Source organism: Microtus ochrogaster, chromosome 19 (assembly GCF_000317375.1).
Source record: "Microtus ochrogaster isolate Prairie Vole_2 chromosome 19, MicOch1.0, whole genome shotgun sequence".
NCBI classification, from domain to species: Eukaryota; Metazoa; Chordata; class Mammalia; order Rodentia; family Cricetidae; genus Microtus; species Microtus ochrogaster.
Window position 1 is genome coordinate 31227723 of NC_022021.1, and position 12324 is coordinate 31240046.

The following is a 12324-nucleotide window of genomic DNA, read 5'->3' on the forward strand; positions in this document are numbered from 1 at the left end:
TTCTTACTCAAGTCCTTTGAGAAGTCTTAAGACTTCCCTGCCTTCTTTGTCCCCAGAGAGTCTCTTTCCCTTCAGTTCATGATAAGCTGACCATCATCAAAGGCCACTTACTGAGAAGGGTCAAATATGAGTTCCCTACATCGTGTGGGAAAGGTTCAGCTGCTAAAACTCAGGAATGAGAGGAAAAGAAGAGAGCTAACATGTATCAAATCCTTTTCCCAAGGTATGCATGATAAGCAGTTTTTTTGGTCATGTCCTATAGCTGTGCCAAACAAGGTCCATTTTTTGAACCATATGAAATAGCTACTTTTAAAAGAAAAAAATGCTGCATATTGATAATTTTATACGGCAGAGTCTAATGTCCCAGGCACTAACAAATGGATGGATATCTGATATTGAGGACATATACTGAACTGTTTTTCATTACCACCCTCAAACACTGGAGGCTTCAAGTGACGGCCTTTTGCCTGGCAAAGACAGATGGCCCGGGACAGCACATGGCGAATGGCTGAGCCACGTGTGGGTGACTCAAGTGATCTTCTTTCTTTAGTCCACTGGGGGTAACATACGCTGATGACTATACTCCTTATCAGCATCCAAACCCTTCTAAACTCCACAGGAGGGTTAAATTCCCACCCTCCTCCTACATCACAGCAGGGATGATTTCAACACATAAACCCTTGCAGACCATATTTTAACAATATTCAAACTGCAACAGGAACTAAGGGGCAGAAATGGTAGACTAAGTCTCGGAGTCAGGTATATGGGAAGAGGCTGCTAGTTATTCGGGAGCAGGAGGACAAGGCAGGAAAACGTTACCTACATGGTCCAAACTCCAAAAGAAAAGATGCTTTCAAAGAGTAGCCCTATGCATAGAGAGCAGGCGAGGAAGTGATGTAAACAATCCCTAGTTGGTGATGGATTGTTGAAAGCTCTGTTCCCTCTCCCAGGAAGGCATTTTCCCTAGACATGGACACAGCATCTCCTCTTGGCTCCCTTTATCATTCCCTCTGGTTATATTGGCATCTGGCCTTTGCGGTGAGGTCTCTGTCACTACCTTACTTAAAACTGTAAGCTTGACCGCTCCCCAAGGATGCTGTAACCCTTCTGTTGTGGTTTTTTTTTTCATAGCACATATTCTTTCCTACTTAACAGTTCTCCCCACTGGGACGGGGACTAAGAATTCCAATGGCATTGCTCTCTCTCTCTCTCTCTCTCTCATTCCTCGGGGCATAGACGGCTTCCTGGCATATAATAAACATCTCTTGAATTAATTAATGAATGAACAGCTGGTGGGAACCTGAGCTCTTCCTCTCGGTCAGTACTGAATCAGTCAGATCTGATGTGAACAGAGAAGCAGTGGCAGCAGCAACCGGCTTCTCAATGAAGCGATCGTTATCTTCACTTCAGATGAATAGAAGCCAGCCCTGTGCAGTTGCGTCCCGAGTGCCAAGGATAGCTATGATCCTGGACTCTCTATGAGGAGGTCATCGCTTCCCAGCATTCTTCAGAGCAGGGAAGACGTAGCTGCAGAGGAGTGGTGACCGCATATCTATCTAAGAAAAGAAAGCTCCTAGGGGCCAACTGGAACCATGATGTTGACCGATGACATTGGGAGGCTCGTCTCTGCTGGGACGTCAGTGTGAAGGGGATGAAAAGCCTTTGCCATGGATACTCTCTGGCCCTGTTATTATGTTGAAGTCCTATTTCTGTTGCTGGTGATGAAAGACTGTGCACAGCCTATTGTCAAAACATATGCTTCCTGCTTTTGTCCGAGCATTTTCCACTGGTTTGCTTAATTAACACCAGTTGACAGTTAACCGAGATGTTTCATTTCAAGCCAGAGCCCCAGGACCCAACATCCATGTTGTACAATTCCAAAGGAAGACAGTAAGTCAGTGCAGATGGATGCAACTCCCCGTGGCCTATGAGTGTGCTGAGACACAATGCAGATATGCTGAAATGAGTTCCTTTATGTTTGTAGTTCCTGAGTATTCCTCATGGTAACTCTCCCACTCTGTACTCAGAAGAAGAGGCAACACAATGATTGTGGCACCCAGCCAAATGCCTCACAAGCTAACAGTTGGTGTTGGAGCTACAAAACAAAAAAGAGGGAAAGTGAAAAGAAAAAAAATCTTGCTGGATTTCCTTTCAGGAAGCTTGTCTTAGATTGTCTTTGTGTATGCACATTTGTGTGTGTGTGTGTGTGTGTGTGTGTGTGTGTGTAAAACAGCACATTTGTTTTCTTATGGCGCTATAGGCTGTTCTAGATTAACATCAGTGTAGCAGTAGGCCTGTGTTTCTCTTGGCTCTGAGTGAGTCTCTGCCCCCTTTAATGCTGATCCCTTCGAGACTGCCTCCATTCCTTGGCTCTGGATCTCCTTCTCACATCATCATTCTGATTCTCTTTTGCCTCCTTCTTGGACCTTTAATAGAGCGATCATTTTTAGAGAGCTCACCTGGATAAACTGGGGTAATCCCCATGTCTTAATGTCAGCCGTTCAACAGCTGGCTATGCAATCTAACATATTCCCAGGCTGCTGTAAGTCCTAGATCATGGATGTACTTAAGAGGCCAATATTCTGGTTAGCGTAAAGGTGACGTTACAAAGACCCTTGCCACGCTGTTTTGAAGAGACTTTACTTAAGCTGGGACAAATGAATGGCTTAAGCATGCAGTTCTTCATGCCAAAGGGCTATAGACTTTCCCCCTGTAGTTTGGTGTGTGACCTAAGCACTGCCCAGTGTTGCTAATATCAGAGCTGAGCTGGAAAGTTCCCTGATACTAGCTCCTGAAAAAGATCCTGTCTAGAAAACAGAGAAGTGGGTGCTCTAGGTGCAATGCCTGTAGCTCAGTTCTTGGAGCTTTTATCAAAATCTAGACGTAGCAGGTCGAGGGTCAAGAGTGTCAATCCCCTACCTTCAGCCAGCTCTCAGTCACCTCTACATCAGCATGGAGCCAAGGTGACCCCAAGAGTTTGTGAGAAGGTCAGAGAGCTGCCTTCATGGGCTAGTAGGTCTTCTGTTATTGTAACAAACATCTGAGATCATTAAGCTAATAAAGAAAATTGTCTATTGGGGTTCATAGCTCTGGAGGTTCCAGCATCAGTTAGCCCTCTTGGTTTAGAGACTGTAGTTTGGCAGTAAGTACCTCATGGTAGGAGTTCGTGACAGAGGAAGCTGCTTACTTCAGCGGCAGATAAGAAGTAAAAAGGAGAGAGCCAAAGAGACTATTAATGATATTCCCTAACCTCTTCCAAAGGCATGTCCTTAGTGACCTAAGATTTCTACTTGATGTCATCATTTAAAGGCTCCAACATTGAACCACACTGGAGACAAGCATTTAACCCGTAGGCTATAGGTCATAATCCAGATCCAGGAGCGTATCACAGTGGGGGTATGCATGCTTAGCCAGGATCCTATCTGTCTCCTTGCTTTTGCAGAAGCAGCTTTGATAACCTTCTATTTCTAGCCCAGGATCCATTTGATGAGATGCTTAACGAAGTACACCCATCTTTCTCTTTATCGGCTTCGTCATTGGGAGACAATATTCCGATCTTTAAGTCCTGTCTACTTAAGCCACAAGAATAAGCTAAAGGATTAAAGGGACCTGTTATTCTCTTCTCACCGAGCACATCACTTTAAGGAGGAACTTTCTAGAAATAAAGGCTAATTACAAGCCAAGCCTGTCTTCTAAATGACAAATTCAGGAAGCTGAAAGCACCTTTTTCTACTGTTTGTCTGTTAATTAGCCTCATTGTTTTGCTAGCTACAATTAACTGACCATATCACAGATACATTACTGTGTCTCTGTCTTTGTAGAACAAATGGCGATCTTTTGAAAATTTTCCTTCTGCCTCTGGGCTAAAGGTTATAAGATTGCTACTCCTATTAATCAGCAGGGCATTTTTCAGTGGCGAGCAAGTGCAATGGCTGTCCTTGGTTGTCAACTTTACTAGGTCTGGAATTAACTAAAATCCAAACATGGGGGGTGGGGGACATGCCTTTAATCTGGGCCTTGAGGTGGAAAGACACACTTTTAATCTGGGCCACACCTTCTGCTGGAAGCCTATATAAGGACACGGGAGAAGTAGCTCATTGCCAGCTTGCCCTCACCTTGCTAGCAAGCCCGTTTTTTCCACTGGCATTAGAGCCTACTTCTTTGAGATTCCAGCACAAACTGAAGACCAGCTGAGACATTCAGCCTCAGGGACTGAGCAACTCCTGGATTCTTGAGCATGTCACTCACAGCCAGCCATTGGTGGATTAGCAGGACCACAGCCTATAAATCATTCTAATAAATCCCTTTTCTATGCACACATAAATCAACTCATTCTTTAAGCTCTGTTACTTTAGAGAGCCCTGGCTAACAGTGAGCAAGCAGGCATTCAGAAAGAAGAGTGGTCATTGCACCATCTCCCCAGCTCAGCCAGTGCAGCTGCACACCCTGGAATTTCTGTCCATCTGGATACAGTATTTTGATTACCCGACAAGTCTGCATTCTTCATGGCCTGGCTAATTCAACCCAATCTTTCTTACTCAATCAAATTGTCCTCACCATGATTATGATAGAAGGATAATCACACTTTGAAGAGCTAGGACGGTCCAGGTGAGTTTGAAGGGTGGGTGGGTCCTGCCGCTCTACCCACTGGGAAAGTAAGCAAAGTCAAGACGTCCACCCCACATCAAAGCTCTAGATTAGCAGCCTTTGCAAGAGCCTCGTGCTCAAAAAACTTAAAGCAAGGGTATTTTTAAAGATTGCCTAGTGGAAAAAGTTGAAGGAATATTTTCTTGAAGAAGGGTGACATAAATTTCAAGGAAAAAATGTAATAGATAAGATAAGTGACCCTGCGGCTCCACCCCATACTGAGGAACTGTTGGCTGTAGGTAGTTTCTGGGGGAGGGCAAATCATTCCTTAGTGAGGGCGTGGCTATTGGTAGGTTTTCCTGCTTTGCTGGCTGGCCCATATGTGCAGCAGTGATTCGGTGGGCTATTAAATAAATGAGTGAAAAACACATGAAATTGGGAGAAGTGTAACAGGGATATGGGGAGAATTGAAGGGGAAAACAAGGGATAGGATGATAGATATTATTATATTTCATTGTGTTTAGTATGCTATTTTCAAAAGTAAAAAAAATTAAAAAGAAATAAATGCCAACTAGAGGCTAAAGTCCAGAAGTTGGGAAGCAATCTCCGTTTTCAGATCTAGAAAGACATTGATTTAATAGCTTAAATAAAAGGCTGGGTTCCGACTGCAGTCATTTGCCTAGAAAAAAAAATGAGCCTAAATGACTACGAGGAAATGCTAGGCATGAAATTCAAATGTCCTCATCAAAGAAAAATGTTTCAGTGTAGAATTTGTGAGCCATGGCATTTGTATTTCCAATGTCAATAGTGGGAATAGGTTTTGTTTTTTTTTTTCCCCGCTTCAGTGGATAGGAGAAATCACGTAAGGGCCTTGTTAAAATATACTGTTCAGTATTCTCTTCCAGTTGTTAATCTGCTATGTCAAAGATCAGCCTAGAATTTGAACAAGAATATAAGGTGATCTGGATATGGTGATTTAAAGGGCCAACACTTGAAAAACATTTCAGAAGCTTTTCGTAGTCATTTCCCTTTTTCCATCCCAAGAAAATCCCAACTGATACTATGCTCACCCTCACAGCCATGGCCAAAGCAGCAATTTTCCTTTCCAGGTTATATTTTTGGAAAGATATCATTAAAGATCTTTGATGACAAATTAATTAGGATGGCCCTCTGACCCATGCTGTGGAACACAGGTCATTCAGTGGTGCATTGAATTTCAGTGTCCTGGAAGCTGAGCAAAATGTCACCAGCTTGTAATTCCTGCTACTTGGGAGACCAAGGTGGGAAGATCCCACGTGCAAAGCCAGCCTCGAGAACATGGTGAGACCTCGTCAAAACTTCATCTGCCAGATGCTTGAGTGATGAAGAGCAGAGTAAAAGTGGCTGTGGGCATGCGTTGTGCCCACTATTCATCAGGACTTAGTAACTAGTAACATCAGGAGATGCTGGTTTTGGTGGGCCCCTCTGGAGGAGTCCAGATTCTTGGGTCCCTGAACAAGGAACTGGACTAAGACAGTAGGTAGAAACAGAAGTCAAAGACTGTGCTAGGGAAAGATGCACTTGCAAAGGAGGAAGTGAGTTGTTTAGCAGCTCAAATAGCACACGCTGTACGACAGGTGAAGAGGATTTTTACATCATGCAAGGCGAGCTTTCTGACTCAAGCGTAACACTGGCTTTCTCCGGCACGCTCTGTTACAGGTTTCCCATCGCAGGTCTCATTAGCACTGACATCTTCACCCAGAAGAGTGTGTGCTACAATGAACCAGAGTGCCTCTGTACCAGTGACTTCAACAGAAAGAAGTGGGAGCTACTATGTCATCAGGTGGTAACCCTCTCCCAACTTCCCTCAAAGCCATAACATGTAGGGTGAGATTTTCATGAATGAGGAAAGACCACGAGAACCTAGGCAGCAAACAGAAAGGGAGATGCTGATGGAGAGGTGCCTGCTTCCATGGGCAGCATTAGCAGGGCCAAGGGTCTGCCATTGGGAGCTGCTGCTGCTTTCATAACTTCTCTGTCTGGCTTCAAACACCTCCTACAGATTGCAATCTTGCCCCCCTTTTCTTTGAAAAATTATGCATTTATTTATCCTGCCAAAGCAGGATTGGTGGCTTCAAAGTTGAAATGAACTGTAGGGCTATCCAGTATAAGGAAGCATGACTGGAGATTTTATTAACAATATTTTAATGTAGGTTTAAGCATGAAGGTTACAAGGAAGAGAGAGTCTCAGAAGAAGGTAAGAGATGTCTGAGAGCATGAGTTTGGGCTTCCCAGTGGGTGGGAGAAAGTAAGGTGTACCCCAGTGTGAGTACAGGCTGCCGTGGTTTGAAAGAAAATGTCTCCTAAAGGGAGTGGCACTATCAGGAAGTGTGGCTTTGTTAGAGGAAGTGTGTCACTGTGGAGGCAGGCTTTGAGGTCTCTTATATGCTCAAGATACCATTCAGTGTCTCAGTTTATTTCCTGTTGCCTGCAAGATGTAGAAATCTCAACTACCTCCCCAGCACCATATCTGTCTGTGTGCAACCATGATAATGGACTAAACCTCTGAAACTGTAAGCCATCATCCCACTGAATATTTTCCTTGATAAGAGTTGCCATGATCATGGTGTCTCTTCACAGCAATAAAAACCATAAGACAGAAGTTGGTGTCAGGACTGGGTATTGCTGTGAAAGGCCTGACCATGTTTTGTTTTGTTTGTTTGTTTGTTTGTTTTTGGAGGAATTTAGACTTTGGTACTTTGGGTTAGGAAAGCAGTGGAATGCTTTAATAACTGCTTAATAGGCCTTACTAGTAGGATCATGGAAGACAGTGGTGCTAAGACTGACTGGAACTCTGGGGGACTGACTTAAGGGGTTTGAGATGAGAATTTTAGTATGTTGCCTAGAAATCGTTCTTGTGATATTTTGGTGAAGAATGTGGCTGCTTTTTGACCTGGTCTGAAAAGTTTGCCTGAGGCTAAAGAGTTTTAGATTAACTTCCTTGGCAGAGGAAATGTCAAAACAGCTAAGCACAGACTCTGTCATGTAGTTATTAGTCACAACTCAAATGAAACTTTATAAGCAGGGTAAATTACATAATGTAAAATTTAAGGACAAAAGGAACGCCAGAAAGTGGAATGGGGCTAAGTCCTGTGTTCAGGGAGATAAACAGATTAAGAAATGGAATAAAGGGAGTGGGGACCTCAGAACAAGATCCCACCCAGCTGAGTTTCCAACTTGTGAAAAGGAATTAGAGAAAAGCTTAGAGCTGGGTGTGCGGTCACGCCTTAGAGGCCGGTGTGTCTCCGAGTTTGAGCCCAGCCTGGTGTAGCCATGGGAAACAGAAAGCTGGTGAAGATATAATTGAACAAGGGAGCTGTGTTCCAGCCCCAGCAACAATAGAACTTGGCAGCTTCAGCCACATGGTTCTGGTTTTAGAGTCAAGAAGAAAGGCATTATGGAATCTTCCTTGTTGACTAAAGAAAGTCACCTAGGCCATGCATATGTCAGGGGTGTCCCCGAATGGAGGCTCAGGGAGGCCATCGTGAAAGACTATGAAGGTGAAGCCTGGATTGCTTTGGAGACCTCCAGATGTTGGAGATTCCAGAGCCATGGGATAGCTGCCAAGGAGAGCTGCTAACAGGAGTGGAACCAACCCAAGAGAAAGAAGTGTGCTGCAGTCAACAAAGCTGAAAGGAGTAAGAGATCTGAAGAGCGCTTTGATGTCAGACATGGAGACGCAGAGCTCAGAGTTTTCCAGCTCATTTTGATCCTGTTTTGGTCCAGTTTTTCCTCACTATGCTCCCTTCCCTAATGGTACTGTATATCCTATGTCATTATATATTGGAAGTATGTAATCTTCTGTTTGGTTTTGATTTTACAGGAGATTATAATTTAAGAGATTGCATGAATCTCTGAAGAGACTTTGAACTCGAGACTTTTAAATAAGTTTGAGATTGTTGTAGACAATGGGGACTTTTGAAGTTGGACTGAATGCACTTTTCCATTATGATACTGTTACAAGTCACGGGGGTGGGGGGAGGCTAGGGTTTAGAATGTGGTGGTTTAAAAGAAGATGCCCCCAACAAGGAAGTGGCACTATTAGGAGATGTGGCTTTGTTGGAGTAGGTGCGGCCTTATTGAAGAAAGTGTGTCACTGTGGAAGTGGGCTTTGAGGTCTTACATATGCTTAAAATAACAACTAATATCTGGGTTCACTTCCCTGTGACCTGCAAGATGTCAGACTTTCAGCTACTTCTCTGCCTGCATGCTGCTGTGTCCCATCGTGATGATAATGGACTAAACCTCTGAAAATGTAAGCCACTCCATTAAATGTTTTCCTTTAGAAGAGTTGCCATGGTCATGGTGTCTCTTCACAGCGACAGAAACCCTAAGTAGGACACTGACCATGGAGAAAGTCAGGATTATGAGGTAGCAGCTAGATTTCCTACACAGACCCAGAGATAGATGTCAGAATAACCGAGTTCCTATCGCCATCTGAATCCTTCCCAGAAAGGATAAGCATCAGTGCTTTCTTCTGTTCTGTCTCCTATGCTGGCCTCATGAGGACCAGATCTTCAAAATGAGCGTTGTTTTCTGTTTTAGCTTTTTTCTGTCTACTCAAACTTTTCTCCTTGTCTTAGTTATCATCTTTTTTTTTTTTGGAATGAACTATTGCCAATTCTAGATGGAAAGTAAAGCTAGAATCTTTAAACAAAATTATTGTGATTTTTCTCCTCTGAATGGAGTAATGTATACATTTCTGTCACCCAACAGGTTTGTCTTATGTCACAGAATTAGAAAAATTAATAAAATAATTTTTATTGTTTTTGGTACCTTTTAGTCCTGACTGGGAAAGTAGTTTTTGTTTGAGAAATGATCCATTACTTGTGTTTGTGAGAAAGAGGAACAAAGCAGTCTGGCAGGGATTTATTAGACCATCTGTTTGAGTCACTAAGAAACAACATGATCAAGGCAACTCTTAGAATTTAACCGTGGGCTTGCTTACAGTTTCAGTGAGTTAGTCCATTATCAGTGTGGTGGGGGCATGGTGGGGGCAGAGTGTACTCCCAATGCTGGAATAGTAGCTGAGAGCCACATCCTGATTTGCAGGCAGAGAGAGCCCTACCAAGCTTAGTGTGGGCTTCTGAGAGCTCAAAGTCCGCCCCCAGTGGCCCACTTCTGGTGTGGGAAGTCCTTCTGTCTATCTGTTGCTTTTATTGTTTAAAGAATAAATCTGTTTCAGTCAGTGGCTTAACAGAAATAGAACTAGGCGGGAAAACTAGACTGAATGCTGGGAAAAAGAAGGCAGAGTCAGAGAGAAGCTATGGAGCTGCCAGAGGAGAAAGACGCAAGCTGGCAGGTGGAACCTTGCCAGTCAGCCACGAACCTCATGGTGAAATATAAAATAATGGAAATGGGTTAATTCTAGATGTAAGAGCTAGCTAGCAATATGCTTAAGTGATTGGCCAAGCAGTAATTTAAATAATATAGTTTCTGTGTGATTATTTAGGGAATCTGGGCAGCCGGGAAATGAACAAGTGGCCTCATACGACACACTTCCTCCAACAAGGCCATACCTCCTGATGTCAGTGGCCCTCCTGATGACTATGCATTAAAATATATGAGAGCCATTCTCATTCACACCACTAAACCAGCTAAGAGATAGGAAAGACTTTCTGACCTTGACTCCCACTTCTGAGAAACTCTTCTTTATTAGTGAGGAAGGAACATTACATAGCAATGCAGGTAAATGTTTTTGAAGCAGTTTGTATAGCAACAAAAATAAAATAATAAAATAAAAACAGAGCAAAAAAAGTGACAACTTGAAGTTCCTAATAGTTCCTGAATTAAACTGTAATAAAGCCACAAAATAGAATTTCATGCAGCTATTTAAAAAAACTCAAGCCTATGTATATTCACCAAGAGTTCTGCCCTCCTGCTAGCCTATAGTAACCTGTAGTGAGCCAGAGTCCAACCTCAGTCAATCACCTACAGCTTACAGGGACCCTGAAAACAGTGGTTTTTTTTTAAGTTTAGTCTGAAACATAAGCATGCTTATGTTACTTGGAAGGAGGCTGAGGTTGGAAGATCACAAGTTCAAGACCTGCCTGGAGTATACAGTGAGTTCAAGGCCAGCCTCCACAAATCAATGAAAGCGTATCTCAGAGCAAAAAGTAAAAAGAGGGCTGGAGAGTGGCTCACTGGTGTACATGTAGTTTGCAAGAGACGCTAGCTTCCATCTAATCCTGCTCCCAAATTGTGCGAGGAAGGCAGAAGAATTACTAGGCTGTTTATTCCGGTGGAGAACGGAGACCTCTGGGCTTCGCATCAGACTGGTTCAGTGTAGGCGCCTACATTTCCACAGCAACCTGCCCCGCAAACACTGAAAACACTGTTAGACTCCACAGACCTCCGAGAATACACCTCTGCTGGACTATTTCCAAGAGGAATGACAGAGTCCTTCCTCTCCTTGGGATCCTTTCTCTTGACAGGCGTCACTGTTAACTGTTACAGCTCCACATTCTGCGGCAGCTTTGTTCCGATGCACTGAGCACAGGGGTTTATTCTGCATAAACATTTGCTTCTCTGTTTACAAAACAGACATCACTCCACTGTCTCTCTGGACCCGACACTTCTCCTTCATCCTCCTCACATTAGAGGCGACAGGAACGGTCCCAAAGCCCTTGCCAGTCCCTTTGTTGCCTCTTGTGTACTTTCCAATATTGGTTATTCCCCCAGAGGCTACTGAAAATGGCCAGGGAAAGCCCCGTTTCAAGTTATAAGTATGATTCACTGATGTTGCTGGAGTCCATTACTCCTCTCTTGGGAGGGAACGATGCAATTCAAGTTAGTTCAAGCTAACCTTAAGGTAATTTAACTGATTGCTCCAACCTTGTTTTGTGCCTGCGTCTATCTGGATAAAGAGGGTAAGGCTGCCCTCTGCTGTCTGAAAGGAAGCTTTACATTTATTTATCTAGTTATATTTTTCATACCTAGTTATGTTCAGAGTTCAGACTTCACCAGATGGATGTCAGTAGCCTTAAATTAAATTAAAACTTAGTGTTACGTCATATACATAATGCGCTTGGAGAAGTTGAACGCTTTGAAAATCATCCCTTGGGAAGCTTTAAGGAAGCTTCAGGTAAACCACTTCCTGTTTCCATAACAACACACATTCAGGCCGTTGTGAAGCTGCTCTAAAGGGCATCTTTTCTTTTACTAAACTCTCCATTCTTTGGCTCAGTCTGAGCATCCATCATTACCCCGTTGCTGCTTCTCTTCCACTGGTCCAGGCCCCCCTCCTTAGGCTACCTTTTCTGTCAGTTCATTCTCTACAGCCCTTCACTTCCTACAGGGTTCTGCTGCAACCGCACTCCTAACACACCCAATGCTCCCTTCTGCCAGCTAGGCCTTGAGACTGCAAGTGTTTTGAATTTTTTTTTTCTCTTGCCAGATGAGCAAAGATCACATCCCATCCGATCACTCCCCAGACTAATTCTGTCATTAAAATATGAGTTCTGAGTGCAACCAAGAGCACTTTTTGCTTGCTGGAAATCACACTTTGGTTCTGTGGAAGTCGAAGTCAGCACTGAGGAGCATGGAATACATACAGTACAAGAGAAAAGACAATGACACTTTTAGTTTGAGAGGTCCGAGGCCATTGAGAAGATGACATAGCGGGGGTAACTATTGAGGCAGGAGCAGATGAGAAGAATATCAATACTTTCTTATATGAAACAAAACCGACTTGTCATA